Raw genomic sequence first — 19,997 nt, 5'->3', positions numbered from 1 at the left:
ACACATTACCGCGAATTGTACCGAACTACCGAGTAACTACGGTTTGAATTTTGAGAATTAAGTATCTGGATTGATTAAGGGTACTGTGTACTGTTTGTCATCGCTGTGTATATCTGTAACAGTGGTTTTTCGAAATAATCTGTTCTGAAAATCCAATTATCAAAACTGAACTGCTGAAGACTCCGAAAGCTATCTCATTTCTTTCGCTAACAAATATCAGATCTATTAGAATAATTGCGCGCGCAATTCTGACGATAAACACGGGCGCACGTTCGCATCAAAGATAATCGCTGGCTTCAATTAGATTTCACGAGGAATATGTCGATCGTGTCCGTTCGTCCTATGCCGTGGATTAAATTCTAACATTCTCTTACGTGGCAATTATCTGTATGGATTCGATTATCCCTTCAATTAGTTCTGCATTCATTCCAGGCAATACACGATTTTTTACTCTCTACAAAGACGCGTGACATTAATAACAATTAATAACAGAAAAAAATTAGAATGCACAGTGTATTATCTGAAATCTATAACAAATATAAATACGTATGAAGTACTTCTCTCTGTTTTTTTACCTCGTCCAGATTTATCTTATTTTAATTTTCCTTTTCCTGGAGAGGGGGTAGGGGGGAAGTATTATTACTTTAGTTTTCCAGATACGCGCACCAGATATTAAACCTAATTAGTAATCAGCCACTTGTTAAGAAACTGCAAAAATTAATTATCTCGGATGGAACACGAAGGGTTGCAGGTGAATAATTTTTTAACCGTTGTGAGAACCATTGAGAATATTTGGAGAGAAGTGGAAAATCGACTCGTTCCCTTCGAGACAGAGGGCTGATCTCTCTATCCACACAGTGACAATCGTTACCTCACGCCCGACGGCACTCGAGGACAGTACATACGTTCTCGTAATAAGCATGATCGTCTATTCGATTACATCTCGCGAGAATCGACGGATGGTTTCGTGCTCGAGTGGTGAATCCCGTGAACACGGAATACTCGATATCCTACGTAATTGGAGCGGCGATACATAACGCGGGAGAGAGAGAGAGAGAGAGAGCGGGGCATACTCCGCTGTCCTAATTCTCTCCGAAATATGGTCCGCAAGCACGCGCGCGTTGCAAATCAGATAATACGGACGTTATAATCGCCATTTTGGATGATTCCGACTCAAATGCGAAAGTTCTCATTAATATCTTTCCATCTCAATCCAGCTCGATGTAACGTGTGATCTTCAAACGGAATTCAGCGCACTAAATTCTTTTTCTTTCCCTTTTAATAAATATTGTTTTCTATTAATATATATATATATATATATATATATATATATATATATATATTCATAGGTTAGATTTATAGTCTCGAATCTTGAATATCTCTTTTTTCGCTTGACTAAATGTATATACTTTTTTTGAGCTAGCAGTGTAACCTTTCTGTTTTCTTTTTTCGCCTATTTGTTAAAGAAATATTCTTCGATATACATATTTTTTTGTTCCTCTATGTATATTTATAGATACGTCGAAAACTCTTTCTATTTATACGAGACATTGCCCGCACGTAGCTATCCTCCGTTTTCGTGCAGCCTTTTCCTTCCTTCCTGCTATCAGCATCGTTCCACCTGATCGGACGGATACGTGCCACATTGCATGAAATTTCTTAGATAAAGACGGCGAAGCAAATGTTCAACTTTCTCCGTTCGAAAATGCAAATTGTCTTCATGAATTTTCGAACTCAATGATCTGGATTTTGCGATTCAAATAAAATGGTTATTTTTCTATTCTCTGTAACGTTTCTCTGTTTCTTTTCTGTTTTTAACGAATTGAATGAGAAAAGACTCGCGAGTGTTCGTAATATAAATCGATAGTATGTCGCGATAAGGTATCTTCCGAATTACTTTATATCGAGGATATCTGTGATTGAGCAAAATATCGCAAAAGACAGCAGATAACCTTTTCCAAGCAAGCCTGGCTGTCGTTATCCGCTGTCTGTAAAGTTTCGTATATTCCGAGAGGGAGAGGGAGAGGAAGGGGGGAGAGAGAGAGAGAGAGAGAGAGCAAGAAACCCCCTCGCAAATTCGGGCAACCACGACGCGCAACCCGATAGCAGCCGCCTCTAACTTTTCATTGTGGCGTGTCGACGACACCGTTAAACTTCCACAATCCTGTATTCGACTTTTAATCCTCGCCTCGAGAAGAACACGTCGTCGTTGTGTCTGTGTTGCTTGATAGAATTTCCCTATTAACGCAAGTTCTCGCATTACGACAAGAGAGTACACGAACGTTTTCATATTATGTAACAGCAGCTTTTTTTTTTTTCATCTCCAATATTTTTCTATAGTATCTATAGTATGAAGAGACGTTTAAAAAAATGAATCTTAAAACACATAAAACACGAGACGTTATTAATTAAACTAAAGAAAATATATAAAGCGTTTGTGAAAAAGAAGTTAGAACAAATCTTTTACAAATATCATAAATATACAATAACAAGATAATTTCTCGATCCACTGTGCAATAAAAATAAATAAAAAAATTACAAAATTGTTGAAAACTGTTTCGAAATTTAACAAGATAATTAAATTAGTGTTATCGTATATTATTCTGAGTTTTCATACTAAAAAATTGATAGCAAAATAGCTATAAATGTTATCATATCATGCATTTTATTAAATTTCGATCGATAATAATGGCAATATTAGTGATAAAAAATATATATCGCTGTCGAATGACAATTGAAATACATTTACATGAAAAACTCCGCAGAATAAAATATTTTATAAGAGTATTTTTTCACTCCGAAATTAAATCACAATTTTATAAAATATATTTTCAGTTTACAAAGGTAAATCGACATTGAATCAGAAATAATTTTAGTTCAAAACCATGAAATTTTTTTTATTTTTAGATTAAATCATAGGATTTAAAAAGAAACACATTTTTCTCAATACTCAAAGCAAAATGAGGGAATTAAATTAAAATATATAAATACTAGCTCAAGAAATAAATTCATACAGATTAATGTTTGTTTATCTATTTTTTTTTTTTTTATAGATTATAGTTGTATACCATGTGTTAATAAATTCTTGTTTTAATATTCCGTAAAACTAATCATTTTGTACTGAAAGACTCGGTTTATCAGCAAATCGAATTAATACGCGAAAGGTGCGATTTGTACATCTTCCTCGTCACGTAAGGCTTTCTTCTCGGGCGTTATTTGGGTCGCAAAGATCCTCGTTCGAGATAATATTGCCGGCCGAAATTACGCACGAAACGCGCCGAAATTGCGAGGGCCGTATGCTAGAGTGGTATAGAGGTAGACTAGGGATAGACGAAGGTAGCTGGACTTTATCGCAATTTACGTGGGGTGCTCAGTACCTCCGATAAGTGTTATCATAGCTCGTCTTTATTATGCTTTCTTTTAGTTAATTCCGGGAGGTGAACACTCGCACAGTATACGACAAGCGGGTATAAGCAGAGTACAGCGCTTTTATGGTGCCATTTTACTACGGCTTATTGCGTTACGTCCTTAGTCCGCAAACCTGGCGTACGCCGGAGATTACCTTCATTTTTTTCCCGAATAATCGTTCTTTTTATTACATATGTAAAGGCTAAATCTATTCTCTAATCATAAATTATATCTTTAAAAATACGTTTTCCCCCAGAACACACGTTCTCCGTCGTAAATATCCAATTTTTAACATGGAAAATTTCTAATTTCTAATAAGAAATTCAAATTCGTTTAAAGAATAGATCCACCAAAAAGCTTTGTCTTTAAAAATATTAGCGATAAATATTAAATTTTTTTCTGAAAATACAAGTTTTACAATTTTTATCACAATGTACATTATTCTCTTTCGGTATAACGCCGAAAACATGGCGACAGGAAAAAGCGCTTACGCCGGTTATTCTATTATAGTTATTGAGGTCGAGCGTTTTAAAAAAGATACTATTTTCTTTTTTTTAGATAAGAGATATACAACATGTGCATAAATTCAATCGCAAAAATCTAAATGCACAAAAAAATTTCAATATTACATGAACAATATGTTTAATGTAAAACAAATTTACAAATAAATGACTCCAAAATATATAATTCCGAGGTAGATAGGAAAATAAAATGTTTTATAAAATGATCACAGCTTAAAAATATAGATAAAAACATAATTACAAATATGTTCAATAAACACGAATAACTTCATAACACAAAAATGTAAAATGTAAATTTTAATTTACTGAAAAAAACAACATAAAAAAAATGAATGGCGAGTAAAAAATTATTAATATTTGTTTACTGATATACTCTTCCTTTGTCTTGAACTATGAAAAATCCTCTACTAACTAAAAATTTCATATTCATCAATCTTCTTCGCACGTTCGTAGTTTATAAACCACATATGTAAATAGACGGCAAATCTTAAAGAAAACTATCCGATATTTTAGGTTTGAAGTTAGGTGCCTTACATTATTGCTATGATCTGGCCTCTCGGTGGCCTTTCTATTTCGTCAAAGGAAGTCTCTTCCACTTCGATTGCTATCATAGTTTGGATATTCCTCAAGTACACTCGTGTTCTAACTGAAGAACCATTACGGAATTTCCGACGTAAGCCTCTCGACTACTTAGCGAGCGAACGATCTCAAGAGAACGTTCTTCTGCGTTTCCTCCGCAGGATTTCTTACTAGAAGTCCGCAATTATCTGCTTAGTCTAGCCTAGACAAACACATGATACTAGATTCTTCGATATTCGTATTCTAAGCATCTCAGATTCTAAGTAACTCTATGTAACACTCTACGGATATATTACAATATTAGAGTCTAAAAAATTGGAAAGTCTAGAAAAAAATAGTTGGTTATTTCAAAAACAAACAGCTAGAATTAAAAAAAAAAAAAAAATACGTAAGTTAACATGTCAACAATAAATGTGTCTATAGAAAAGTTCCCTACTTAAATCTTGCCACTCCAGAAATGTTGCACTATTCAAGAATTTCTCGACATTAGTCTCGTTATCGATATTCATGTTCTCGTTTCCGACTGCAGACAGAAGTAAAAGACGAACGGAAATATTCCGATAAACGAACTGTATCTTTTATTGCAAACGAAAGGAAGTAGCTGGCGGAGACTCGCGGCACGAATTTTCTGCGGATAACCGGCGCCGGATCTTCGAAGTCACGGCATAAGATCGATTTGCCAGCAATTGTCTCAGCGATATTTCAGCCTGCGAATGCACATCGTTAAAATCCGTCCGAATGAGATCGTGAGGAACAACAGATAACTTTTAACGAGCCCTTTCTCAGAACAGTTTCGAAGTGATATACGCGTGATAGTAATCATTCTTAAAAGAAGTCCCATTGAACAGAAATCTCAGAGATTGCTTTATACATTTAGTAAGAGTACAATTTTTTAAAACGTCATACCTTTTTTACTTTTCCACCTTCCTTTTGTACCCTTTGTACCTAAGTTAAATGTAAATTACATACGAATAATTTACGTTATGTAGCGTCCTCGAGATTTTTTTCGAGCGAAGTGCGATGGTATCTTAACTCCAATCAGGCGAAAGAAGAGATCGCAATCTGATCGTGATCGTAAATTAATCAGACACATTTTCGCTCTATTCGTTTCAGCTTCTCCGGAGCGGAGCGTGTAGAGAAAAATCTTTATAGCCTACTCGCCGAGAGGAACACAAGATTTATCGGTCGCGTCGTGTACCTGTACATGACAGCAACTCGATAAAACAGTCGTATAATGAACAAGCTGAACGCAAATTTATACCCTATTCCATCCCAGGACTTCCATTTATAGACTACATCCTACGACTGTGTTGCTCAACTAACTATCTCGGATATCTTCGCCACGGAAAGACGTCACAAAAATAAGGAAAAAAAAAAAAAAAGAAAAAATATACGGATACTTAAGTTTAAATTAACTTTTCGAAGTGCCTTGGTATTATTGACCTTGGGAAGAAACATTTAATTTACTATTTAACTTTTACATAAAAATTACATCTCTCTTACTGCGTACCCTGCGTTTTAATCAGGATCTTGAAAATTTAAAAAAAAAAAAAAAACACTCAATAAATTGCCTTTTTTTTTTTTAAGTTTTATTAGTTTTATTTTTAGGAAATTTTAATCAATTCCAGAAGACTTATGTGTGATATTAGACCTCTGAAATTTAAGCTCGCTCTATGCACAGTATCATAGTCTAATCGTGTGGAATCATGATTGCCGAGTGGAATTAATTAGAGAGAGAGAGAGAGCGATACGCGTCGGTCGGTCGGTCATTCTATCTGGTATAATTTTATTCGACAATTGATACGTCCGATCCGAATAATTCAAGTCAAGCCGATCAATCATCCCGCTTCCCTCGCCATTCCCGCGGGACTAACCCGCGTACCTATCCACCGGAAGGAACGACATTCGACGATCGATCATCGACGCCCGCGAAATGTAAAATGTATTAGGCGATAACTTACTCATGGCTGCGATTCTGCGTGCTCGCGGGGGTGCGCGATTGCGATTTTTGTCACACTCGATATGCAATAATTAAAGTAAGCCCGAAATTTCACATCGATAACGTAAACAATCCACTGGACAATTTCAATTAAAAATACAACTGATGATATTAGTGGTGTGATATTTTGAAATATCATACATCAATTAAAATTTAATTTTATTTTATTTTAATTTCTTTTGTACAAAGCGTATTAATAGAGCACATTAATAAATTAAATTTAACAAATTTATTGACATAGCAATTCGTTATTCGGTGTGAAAAAGATTAGAAATATCTTATTATTGTAATTTTATATAAAATAGCAATTATACAATGAGGCTTAATATATTTAAATTTCTTCGTTAAAGAACAAGAGAAATGTCTTATCTTTTATCGACCGTTGAAGCTGGGAGAGTTGTCTTCCTCGTGGACACTTTTGAAAGTCCCGGAAGTGGCTATTTCCGACAAAGTTTGCCAGCACGAGCGACAGTGGTGTGCTAGCTTGCCGCCAATCATTTGGGGAGAGAAAAGTTTACTGCTCGGGGCAGAGAAAAGCTGTCAGAGTTTACACCAGCCAATTACAATCGTCCTTCACGTTCGATCAGTGTGCAGACACTTTATAGGAAGGCTGAGAAGGTGAAGGGAAGGGCGGGAACGAAGGTGAGCCGATTGGAGGGATGCTGAAACTATCCTGGTGGTTTTGAGGGATGTGATGCAATGAGAATCGTTTCCCACAGATGCAATTAAAGAGAAGCTTTCAGCCTTAAATTTACAGGCTTCTATCCCCTATAGATTTAAAGCCGAAAGCTTTTCTTTAATTGCAATGGCGATTCTAGCGCCTACGTCTTGGCTATTCGAAGTATCTCCGGTACTTTTTTTTTTTTTTTTTTTTTAAATGATTTAAAGTACATTTTTTTATAATGATTTATAAATCGCGCGTTCTAAACGTTGAGTACAACGATATCTCTGGCGATTGTAAATGTTCAAGTCCTTGCCTCGAAAACCTAACCTCCTGGTTACAAGGAAGTTATGAAGAAGTAATAGTTAATTTACATGATGCAATTACAATTGTCGTGTCAATCGCATCGTCGTTGGAGACAAGTCGGAATGGGGATACGGGTAGACAAGTAGGTAGATATAGGTACGTTCGAAAGGTCGAAGAGTGGCGGGAATGGCGGGAAAGGAGAGGAGAGAAGGGCGACGAGGTGGCCAGCGGTGTGCGCACTATAATCTTCGCAACAAAAGCCACCAGCGCCCGACCACAATCCGAAATCAATAGCTCGCGCGGTCTGTTAACGCTATCCATTATACCGCTAGCTATACGCGCCCGCTATAAATATAGGCGCGTTAAACCGACTGTATTTCCGACTTCGTAGTCGTTCTCGCTCGCCGACTCGAAATCAGAAATGCCGCATGGCCATTTCCGGACAAACATTCACCGCTCTACCTCCGTGATTAGGCCGAATTCCGTTTCAAGACATTTTTCAATTCGGAAATTTAAAATTCGCTGCCCCTTTTCTAGTCTAGACTCTTTTTCTACTCTGAAAAAAGACTCTAAAATAAAATGGAGATATTTTTTTTTTACATTTTCGAAAATTTAGATTATGAGAATTTAAAAAGTGAGTAGTACTCTTTGTCTATTTTACGTTGTAGCTTTTTTAAAAGATGTTACCTTTTTGTCTAAATAGATATTTTTTTCAAGAGAAAATGATTTATTTTTCATGTTACTTCTTGTTACCAATACTAATCTGTTGGTATTTTTGTAAATTAATTTTTTCGTAAAATTCTATTAATTATTTGCAAAACGACAATTCACACAGTATTGAAGAAGAATTAATGAAGAATTAATGAAATATAAATTCTTACGAAAGTGCTTCTCCAACATTTACAAGCATTTGCGTGTTGTTACCATTTTCGATACCTTCGTATTGGAAAACGATCATTTTTTTAGGCGATGACTTTCCAATTCTCGTTATTTCAAGATTCAATCAGAGTTCGACAAATTGAAACTCGCTCGATCGAACCGCATTCTGACAATTTCCACAGACTGTCATTATTCCGTTGAAGATTGCATTCCGTATTTATCCATTAAGAGCAGGATAATTGCTGTGTACTCTTTACTTCCATATTTCTGTAATTTTTTCTTGTAACAATTACAGATGCAAAATATATTTCCCCGCTCTCTCTATATTTATCTTAATTAAAAATTAATTTCCAGCATTAGCTAAGTAATTAATTTCCAGCCTTGTAAAAAAATGCGTTGTAAAAAATTGAACCAAAATTGAAAGAAATAATGAGCGACGATATTATCTTCGCTGTTACCACATTATTCCATATTATTTTTGTATCGATTACATTCTCTCTCTCTCTCTCTCTCTCGCGCATCTCTCTCTCTCTCTCTCTCTCTCTCTCTCTCTCTCTCTCTCTCTCTCTCTTCCTTATCGTCTATGTTACAACAAGGTACGACATTCTTAAAAATCCGCCTTCGGCCGTGGTCGATGAAGCCAACTAATATTTCAGCGTCGAAGTGATGCTTTTGAAAGACAGGACGTGATTAACCGACCTGTCACGACAGGGAGTCAAAGTTGTACGTTTTTCCCACCGCTGTCATTAGTAGTTATGCTTTCGGAGATATCTACAAGATCTAATAGAAAAAAAAGACTAATAAAACGTGCGCGTCCCGGTGAACGAAGAATTAATTGAGCGAGGACGATCAATAACTGAACATAATTTGACTAGTTGAGCAATAACTGGACGTGATTAATCTAATATTCTAGTTTACACGAGTTGAGACTTTATTCGATAACGAGTCATATATCAAAGTGTCTTCGACACGCTTTGATATATCAAAATGTACCGAGGAAAGGCTACATAGTTATCCGTCTAAATATAAACGAGACGTGTAAAGCACAGTTTCTCGGTAATTAGAAGTCTGAAAGCACGCGATACGCAATTGTTCGAAATCATAAAGTGCTCTCTCGACAGCGACGAGAGCGACGGTGGTGATCCAATTTCATTAATTACGTCAAATTAGAATATTCCGTCCGAATAGTTTTACGTTCCTACTGGCCATTTGTAATTAATTCCCATCATTCCGAAAGCTATTAATGATAACGCATTCTTGCGCGCAATTTCCGTGATTAATTTTCATCATGATCCATAATGTATACACATACGTATATATAATTTTGCAAGCTGTATTATAAAAAAAAAAAATAATAATAATAACAACCGTCGAGGTAAGAGCAGTTTAATTAAATTTTATTTGCAAAATTCCGGTCTTTATTATTTATTATTTATTATTATTATTTAAAATGATTATTGCCCATTAGTAAAGCGATGATAGAAATTTATTGAAAAGGATTTGTCTGTATCTAAATTGATAATAATATGTGGCTGCAACGATAGAGAATGTATGCGAATCTCAAGAATCGTGTCTCGTAAGAGCTGCAATTATTTCAATTAAGAAAGACATAGCGTCAGCGTGATGCAGGACGCCAATTCTACGAAAATGTCTCGAGAGACTTCGTAATTAGTAGTGGCGCGATGCATGCGAGTAACATAGAGTAATTCTGGGCGCGATGTGTTCTCCTGTGGTCGCCACTTGATTACAGCATTGTGCTTTCGTTATACAAAGATAAAGACCCGCGCTCCTTTTAATCGTGCGTTCTGTCCATCCAGAGGAAAGAGGTGTCGAATACGCCCAGTACAGTTGTACTGTAAAAATAACAAAAAATTAAAAAACCATATGTTCTTTCTCATAACATTATTTTCCATTATTCTCTTTTACGAATTTAATTATACATTTTCCTTCCCCCCCCCCCCCAGATAAACTAAGAGAAAGACGTATATTTCGAATAGTATCGAATATTTTTACACGTACATATATACGTATTTAATATATATATTTTATATACATATCGTATTTGTGTCTTTCAAAAAATATTTCATATTATATAAAAAAAAAACATAAAACACAACATAAATTATAAACAGTATTCAACTATACACTTCCGACGCGACTTACAATTCATCCGGAGAGCAAGACTGAAGGAAACGAGATCTTCAGCATTTTTCGGTATTGATCGTTTCGTTTCGACTAATTCAAGCTACAAAGATAAATTATTTCACATCTTAACGTAAAACGCGCTCGTGCAAACTTTATGGGCGATATAATGGCGAGCAATTGTTACATGAAAAACGAGAAATAGGGAAGAGAAAGTTTGCAAAATATAAACGGACTGTAAGACGGAAATGGAAAAGTTGCAGAAATTCGATGGAAGCTGAACCCTCGCGAACGAAGTTGGTGCCGGCAATCCATAATACAGGATAATAGAGGCTATTGTTTCTCGCAGTGAGGGAACTTTTTTGAAATATTGAAACATTCAAAGGATGTTAGGAAACAGCCTGGGCGAGGAATAAAGGCGCGGCCTCGCGATCCTCTCGCGCATTATTAATGTAAACGATGGTTACAAAAGGTCAGGTAAGAAGCGCAGCTTCGATTTCGCCGTGTTCGCCGAATCTAATGAAATAATAAGGAACATCGCAGCGAAGCTTTTCGTACGTAACGAGAAAAATTCCATTTCACCGGAGCATGTAGCATCGGTTTAATGTGAATCATCGCGATTAATTTTTTTATCGATTGGGGAGGAAAATGGATTACTGTTGCGGGAATGAAAAAAAACGTGAGGGAGCAGCGCGCAAGTAACCGAGGATTAAAAACGTCTCGTAAAATGTCCTATAAATAAGCTATTCTCAGTTTTTGCGTGATATAGCGCCAATTTGGATCTTACCGTAAACCTATCCCCGGTCGCAGTTGTTTCCACGATGCGGCTCTGTTGTTTTTTTTTTTTTATTTAAACGCGGCAGCTTGTAGGAGATTAATAAAACTTCTAAAAAAAAAAAGCAAAAAAAAAAGATCATATTACGGGCCGATATAATTTTTACGTCACATATTTAATACAGGCAATAAAAGCGCTAGTCAGCGGCGCTAATGGCGTCGAGAGAAGCCGTTAAAATCTCATCACGTATATGCGACATCCTTTTTCGCTTTTTCTAAACATTTACCTGTCACGAGTAAAAGTATAAAACCCACGTTCGACACGTGCCTTAATCTTTCCATCCGCATCTCATCCGTTCAGCATAGATAACAAATAACGGATTAATATCTCTCTTCGTTTTTTGGTGGAGTTTTGTTGACGGCCGATAATTGTAATGAATATTTCATCGACATCGAGCAGACTATTTTGTGTGTCAAGTAATAATTTCATATATCGCGTATAAAAAAAAGGTGAAAATCTCGGCAAAAATCTCGGCAAACTGATGACGTTCGACATGACAAACGCAAAAAATAAAATTTCCAGGTCGGATCTGCGAAAAGTAGTCGACAAAAGGCTCGTTCCATCGAGAGGATCCTCTCGTAAAAAAAATTGAGATACGTAAGCGTAGTCAGGGATTGTTCCTGGCCGAAGACGGATGTCTCTGGAAGGACCCGGAGTAATTTGCGAGATAGCGATTCAAGATAGGCACGGTCGATTTTCTCTTTCTTTCTTTTTTTTTTTTTTTTTTTTTCGACTTTCCGCTCTTCTCATCCACTTCCGCCACCGTTCGAGAGACAACTTTTCTAATTCGTTCGAGAGCGACTGCGGTGGCGGTGGCGATGGCGATGGCAAGATCCTATTCCATGCCGCAATTCAAACTTAATAAAGCGTCATGCACATCAGCTGACATTTTTCCGAGTGGCGGAAGGCGTCAAAAGGGGGCAAAATGGCGGAATTGAATGCGTTGAATGCTCATTTAACGGCATCGCTGCTGCATTTCGAGTCACTAGTAGGAAAGAGGGGGGGAGGAGGGGGAGAAGAGAGACCTATCGTCATCCACAACCACTATCCTCATGGAATCCTTAATATAGCACGCGCAGGGATAAGAAGAGGAGGGTGGAGAAAATGGCCAAGAAAGGCTGAGAATGGCACGCGGGGGAGCTTCGTTTAGAGCTGAAAATTGCGCGCCAGCGATGCCGAAGTGTGAGAAATGCCATGTCGAGAATCGAGATAATGGCCCCGCGGCCGTGATGCCTTAATATCGCGACGCGATGAAAATGGTGATTAATTATTTCGAAATTGATCGAATATCACAAGGGGGACGGCTCATTAATTTGTGAATTTATGTGGCACTTTGAATACCGATATTACGCATGCTAACAAATTAAATTTTTGGGTGAGAGAGATATTAATTATGAATTATCAGCAGGTCGCGCGGTTCGAAGAACGTTGCACATTGTCATATTTTGTTAACAATTTTGTTTAAAACTAAGATATGAAAATTTTGCGTAGAGACAAAGAATGAAACAAATATCTCCTATGTATTCCTTCTTTTTATCGAATTTATCTGATGATGAAATCATTCTTCAATAATATAATTTTTTGTAAAACAAAATGTATATTATTTAATATCAGTTAAATGTTATTAAATGTTCGTTTTAAGAATAATAGATTCATTAATCATGCGATTAGAGTGTGCTCGAGCTGGAAATTCGGATCGAGCATGCAGGACCTCGTAGGTTCACCCCGCTGACCATCGAGGTCAAAAGGAACTTCCGGTTGACTTGTCAAGTAAACCAGTGGCGGTATGCGGCTGTGGCCTAAAGCAGTTTATGCATCGATTAAGTACTTAGCCCTTTGAATGTCGTTCGCGTGTATGAAAATTCCTCACCTGCGTCAGAATTTTGTTTGCAAAATATAAATTTTGTTTCTAAGAGAAATTTTAAGAAAACTGTAAATTGCATGAGCTAAACAAATAATAAAGGAAAAAAATAATAAAAAAATAATATCTGAAAATCTCTTCGCGCTCTTTAAATTATTAAAGTTATTATACGTACAATTAAGCGTTGACAATTCGTACATGTTGCATGAGTATGACCACCATAGAGAATTAATTTAGTTCGAGCATTACTTAGCCGCTCTATATAAATCTACCGGATATCTATTCGTGCACCCGGATATCTATTCGCTGTACGTGTCGTCTAAATTCCGTATTTTATTGCTCTCGCGCCTGCAATTATATCGTGCCATGCAAATGATCCGGCCGAATTAGTGGCATCCAATTAATTAATACTACCTAGCCGCACCGGAACGATCGATCGATTCGCCATCGCTGTCACGCAGAGTGATCGCTGCTATTGCAATTAGCATAATCGCGGCGGCAGTCATGCTAGTATCGTCCAATATTTTCGTTTACCGACGACCCGACAGCTGTCTGGCCATGTTTCCATTGTATTCGCCGCATTTGAACGATGATTAGCTCAAGTGGGCATTGATAGATAGATAGATAGATAGACATTTTTTTCCATACTTATTCAGATTCAGAATAAAAACAACAACAAATCGTTTTAAGTGAAACAACGTTTTCCTATTATTTTTTTCAATTCTTTTTTAACCGTCTAATTTTTTTTTATATCTTCCAAAGTTTCCATAATTATTCTCGGCTAAAAGAGTTATGTTAATTAAATAAAGTTCCTCCGAAATCCTGGCGTTCCATTATTCCGGTATTAGTTATCAGTGCGATGGTCGTGCGGCAAACTCACGGGATCAACGGCGTTCGATCGAGGTAAATCCTTCAGTGGGGACCATCTCCGTAAACTCCTCACCGGAGGCTTTCTCTCGACTTTGATATTCTCATCTTCATTCGCTTCCGTCGTCGTCGATTTTGCCGCTCTTTTTCTCTTTGTCCCTTGCTCTCAGAATGTATAGCTTCATCTGGAAAGCATCTCGCAACTCGCGGAACAGCAAGGGAGAAATGACGAGAAACTAAGTTTTAGCCAACCAACATTTAGCATATATTTGAGAATTATCAAACAGACAAATGATTCTTGCGTAAACAGAAGCTTCAAGTACGATTTGCAAGTAAATCGTAGACAAAATTACTCTCGCTTACTCGAGAATAACAACTCTGGAAATTATGCGTGATTCATCCGTTTAAACTATTCAAAGTTGAAATACCATGGGCAAATACGAAGTTCGAATTGAACGAAAAGGGATGAGAAGGAACAAGATTAGTGCTCGACGCAAACACACGACATTCCCGAAATACGGTTACATTTCGGCGAAATCTGACCAGCTTTAACTGCCAATATGTCATCGTTATAGTCCATTTTGCGAGCTCTAGAGATCTGCTCGGTATGGGATTTCCTCTTACATCCATCATTCAAAATCACCAGGTTAACATTGTCCTTTTTAGCCCTTATTCAGACAAAGGGTTTCAATATATACGCAGTGCTCCTGAATTCTATTCCTTGCTATAGGAGAGCATAGAATAAATTGCCTCATTTCAGGCCGTGCCGTGATACGGCTTGTGCCATAAGGACGGCACGAAATCTCCTTACATACATCTCACTCAGATTCGTCGGAAGTAATAATATATAACAATATTTTTTGTAAATTGCATTTGACAAGCAGTCGCAGTGAATACCGGATAATCTCGAAAGTCTGTATACATAAAAGATTTTCATAATTTATCTCTTACGTAACATTAGACAAGGTGTCTTTTAGATTACTTGCAGCCAGCTATTTTTATCATCTCACGATGTCGCAGGTAAAACGTGACGTTTTCTTGTAAAGATCCAAAAAAATTTCATTCTTTTAGATTTAACAGAAATTATATCAGAATAATACAGAGAGAGAGAGAGAGAGAGAGAGAGAGAGAGAGAGAGAGAGATACAAAATTGAGAGAGAGAACGAGAGAAAAGATGCATTATTGGTGAATAGAGAGAAAAGAAGAAAAAGTTGATTAAATTTCCGAGGCTGTAGCCTATCATATCCCTTACATTTCTTTCCTTGTTCGCGTTTTTGCATGCTTATGAAACTAACCCGACCCTTCTAATGAAATTATGTAAAAGGTAGAGAGAAAAATATTCGCATAGCATCGCGACAGGTATTAGCTGCAGGCGTCGCAACGAGATATCGCATTGTAAAAAAAAGTATATTACCACAAAACTATTTGTGTGTATCACAATGTCAATATTTTTGTAAAATAAAATCAAACATTACGGAAATTGATATCCTAAGTATTATTATTTGTAACTTTTGTTGTTTTTAATTATTTATCACTGTCCATTTTACGTTCTGATTTTACGTTCTGATGTTTTCCATTACAAGTAGATGCTCCAGCGGCAACTTTGCCAACGTCTCATTTTTCGCGCACATCTCTTGCCTTTTGTATTCATCAGTCTTGTTAAAAACCAGTTTTGTAGATATACGCACAACAAAAATTCTTATCATTGTTTCACTCTCTGGAACATGTGTTCTTTTTTGTCCAATCTAAACACAGCACAGCATCTGATATTTTTGTCGATATAAATTTTTCTCATTGCACAAAGTCAGGAAGGAGGCTACTCGCGTATTATCTGGACATTCTGATCGGCTCTCTAAATAATGATTTTGTGCCCACGTGACCATTCACGCCGCGAGCCGTGGCCGATGGCCGTGGTAAGAGTAGTTGCAAACTGTTTCGAACTATCGACAGAAGTTTCCGCCTACCAGACGGGATTTAATTAAATATCGCTAAACGTAGCGGCCGTATGTAATGCAAAATCGCTATAAATCGACTCGCATAGAAATACACGTAACTCGGTCGCGGCAATGGCGGTGAAAATTTCAATACTCGCGCGGAAAAAGCGGCGCGTTTCAGATGGAACTTCCGCGTAATGTACGTCCGATAAAAAGTTCGCAATATGGAAAAATTCCATCTCGTCGTATTTTTAACATTGATAATCGATGTTTTTGAACATTGAAGGATAAATCATTCAACGAAAGTATTAATAGAACGTCTCGAAAATGACATGACACTAATGTAAAATCGAAATCGTTTAAAAAAATAACGGCGAGCGTTCCAATCCACCCTCGTAACAAGAATTTCTCGATTAAGTATCTGAAAATTATGAAAGCTCACGTCGTTGCCCGTATCAAAATTTTCTATTTTTCCTCCTGTTCAACATAACGGAGTTATTTCTTGTAAAATCCCCTATGAGGTTTTTAACGAGCCAAAACTGGAACGATCGATCGGCGGTACGTCTAACCGCAAAAACGCAAGCACGAAATATATCGAGCTTTTTTGCTCGTTTCTCCGACAGATTGCGCCGCCATACGTTCCTCGTTTTCGTTCCCCTATCGTATGACAAATCATTAGTCGAATATTACAGGAGCAGAACTTCAATTAAAGCAGTTGCGCATCGCTAAATAGTACAGAACAGTGATCGTCCGTTAATAATTTCGCCGATTCAAATTTTTTTTATTATCGAACCGTATCGCAATGAAAAATATGAAATTTGTCCGATACATGAAAGATAGTTATGTGCTGGTAGCAATATTTTTTCCCATTTAATGAAATCCAATCAAATTAACTAACGAATCTTTAAACGTTTATTCATTTAATCGACGGCGGCGAATTTGCTTCCGTATTTTATCAAAATATTCTACGCGTAGCGAATAATTTGCAAATACAGGAACGTCAAATATTTAATTACTAAATTGACTTGTTATTATATTGACACGTTACTTAAAATTCTGATGCAATTGCAGAAAATATTGCGATACAAATTACTTCACGTCAGTTTCACCGTTTACCGCAATTTTCCAACGTTCTCAACGTTAAATGTCATAACGAATAAATCTTAAATTGTAATTCGATTTAAATAAAATAAACACTCGAAATTTATTGAACGATATATTCTTATTATATAATTAAGAAAAGATCATCTAAAAATATTCATTTGGATTTGGTCAATTTGAGAATTCTACTATGCGCAATTTCGCGAACAACTTTTAGCGAAATCGTTCGATACAATCGATGCCCCCCCCCCCCCGCCCCCGACTCTCGAGAGTAATTGTATCACCCTTGTATCGCAACAAGTATATTGTATCGCGCGCGCGAGGAAATCGTTAACGACGAGCGAAAGTTCTGCAATTAAGGTATCCTGCCTCGCGCGAGTGTGTGACATCATTACGCTAATTAGCTCAGACAACTGCGTAATTGTATTTGGGGTATAAATTACGATCTCTGTGTGCTGTTCGCAGTCGAAATTGTCCGGAAAATTTCTGCCAAATCGCGACGTTACAGCGCGACGACTTGTGTAGGTACACGTGTTTCCCAAAATCTTCTCGACCTCCATTTTCGCGACGGACGCGCGATCATTAAGCACCGCCATCCGCATCGTTTTCGAAAGCGGATTTCTGTCGACGTCAGTGAGGGACAGCTGCGCTATCATGATGATTCGTCGAAATGCCTATGTTAAGCTCTCGAATAAATCACGAGGCTCATAATTAATTGGCGCGATTGTCTATCATATCGCGATATCGACGGATAGTCCAGTTTATCGATTGCATGGTTATGTCCATAATAAACACCGTCATTAATTCATATACTTGCTGAGGCCCCCGGTAACACCGTCATCAAGAGTTAAGTATTTAATATCGAGAGAACTAAAAAAATTGTGGCAAATTATCCGAACGCAAAAAATCTTGAAAATAACAACCATCGTACAAAAAAGGTTATCTGTTAAATTTGGCGATACGCTTTATTGCTTTATTAAATCTCGCAATTCATTTATCTCTCTTTCGCGTTTCGGCATTTGGGCGACTCATCGTAGTTAGGTTTCGGTACCATAGGTCGCGGTCGATCGATTAGCGGGATTTCAATTAACCTCCGTAGGCAATGAAAAAGCTGCCGGAGTAAAGGACCGGGGGTGGGAAAGAGAAGGGAGGCGTGACTCACGCGACCCAAACTTCTAAATGCGGCTCGGTTTGCAAAACCGTCGTGGGCTTTCATTGAACCCGGCTGCTGCAATTGAGGTCTGGGTTGCCGATTCTTCTTTCCTACTACGATCCGTTCTAATTCCGTCCCTTTCCCCTTTTAATCACAGTCGCGTTCGTTTGTGACTCACATTGATTCTTTTCTTTAGCTGAATATATATATATATATATATATATATATATATATATATATAGTTCTTATATATACATATATATAAATTAAATATATACACAACGTGTAAATGCATGTCATGTATTCGAGCCGGAATATTAAAATTGCTTACATAGTTTTTTCATTTCACTCTTTGCCTGTTTACTTTGATAAATGTTTGAAAGAAGCGAGAAAAAGTTTTTCCGAAACACGTATAAAATACAAGGCGGAAGGAAGTTTTTTATTGCTCTACGTCATGTCCATCTATCCTATTTTATAAAACTCTCTACTCCCCCTCTTTCACAAATGGACGAAGAATTCAAAGTAGAAGCCGAGTTTGCGATTTGTGAGGAAGGCCCCATTTCCCCCGTTGTCCCCATTATGGATTCCCCGCGACACGCTTCCTCGCTTCGTCGCACACGAAAGCTGAAACTTTCGCTTAATGACAGAAGTTTTATTGCCGGCCATCGTTCAATCCGCCGACATGCTAGAAGCGAATGAACGAACGTGGTGTCGCGATTCGTCTCGCGGGTACGCCTTTCCCGTCGTTTTCACCCAACTCTTCTGTCCGCGATTGTGGTCGGAATTTGAAAATACCGATTTCCATGTTAATGGAAAATAATGGCCGATCGACAATTAATGGCATCTCGCGAAGATTCGTCTTTTGCTGGAAACAGACGTGCGCGTTGTTTGTTCGAGAGAGTGGAAAAGGGAGAAAAAGTCGGAACAATATTCGTATCGAATATCTCTGCATCTCTGCGTGTATCGTATGTTCACGTTTCGATTTGAAAGCTTGCATCATTTATCACGTCCTTGTTGCATATTTGATTTTCTGAAAAGGCCGCACTCCGCACTTTTTGGAAAGTGCTGCATTAAATGATGCATTCGTTGAAAAGGCATAGGACATTCCAGGTACTTCGCAACGAAGAAATTAACCGTATGGAGAATTTCCGAAACATAACGGCTCCAGCAGCGACGATAAACACGAACGAAACACCACCTTCACCCAGGTGAAGTCTATGCGCGTATGCGAAGATAGCGCGCCATTTTACTGCAAATGCTCGCGGTCGTAATAGCTGCAAGGACTGCCACGGTAGTTGCACGCTGATCCATCCGGTTTTACGATAATTGCATATAAGCGAAACGTGCTGATGCACGACGTGCCATGCATAACGCCCTCAACACACTACACTTTTACACTCTTGAAGATTTCAAACTAGTCACTTCGTATATTTTTGCCTTAAAGAAAACGTTTTCATCTAGACGGGAAAATGAGCGAACAATCTCCACAATAATTCTAGCATTTGAATTCTTACCTCTCCCTTCGAGCAAGGTAAATTGAATGATGCTTCATGTCAAAATAATCGAGTGATGTAATACTCCGCGGAGCGGATCTATCCAAGATGGCGGCAAACAAATTTGCAGCGAGTCACGTCTCGCTGAAACTGGCGCGGATAGAAAGGAATTCCATGAAGTCTTTAAAGCGTTTCCTTTTACAGTTACGATTGAATTTTATCGTAGAAGCGACGTGATCGCGATAAAACGTTTAGCGA

General features: G+C 37.6%; 1 protein-coding gene across 1 annotated transcript in view; it reads right to left on the bottom strand.

Annotated features, from left to right (window-relative positions):
• Positions 1–19,997, bottom strand: part of cpx (synaptic transmission protein complexin) — a 125,357-nt gene that overhangs the window by 73,942 nt on the left and 31,418 nt on the right. The window lies entirely within an intron of this gene.

The sequence above is a fragment of the Pogonomyrmex barbatus genome, unplaced genomic scaffold (genome assembly GCF_055798465.1).
Source record: "Pogonomyrmex barbatus isolate J1 unplaced genomic scaffold, ASM5579846v1 scaffold3, whole genome shotgun sequence".
NCBI lineage: Eukaryota > Metazoa > Arthropoda > Insecta > Hymenoptera > Formicidae > Pogonomyrmex > Pogonomyrmex barbatus.
Note: the sequence above shows the minus strand (reverse complement) of the source record. Positions and strands in the feature narration are given on the sequence as shown.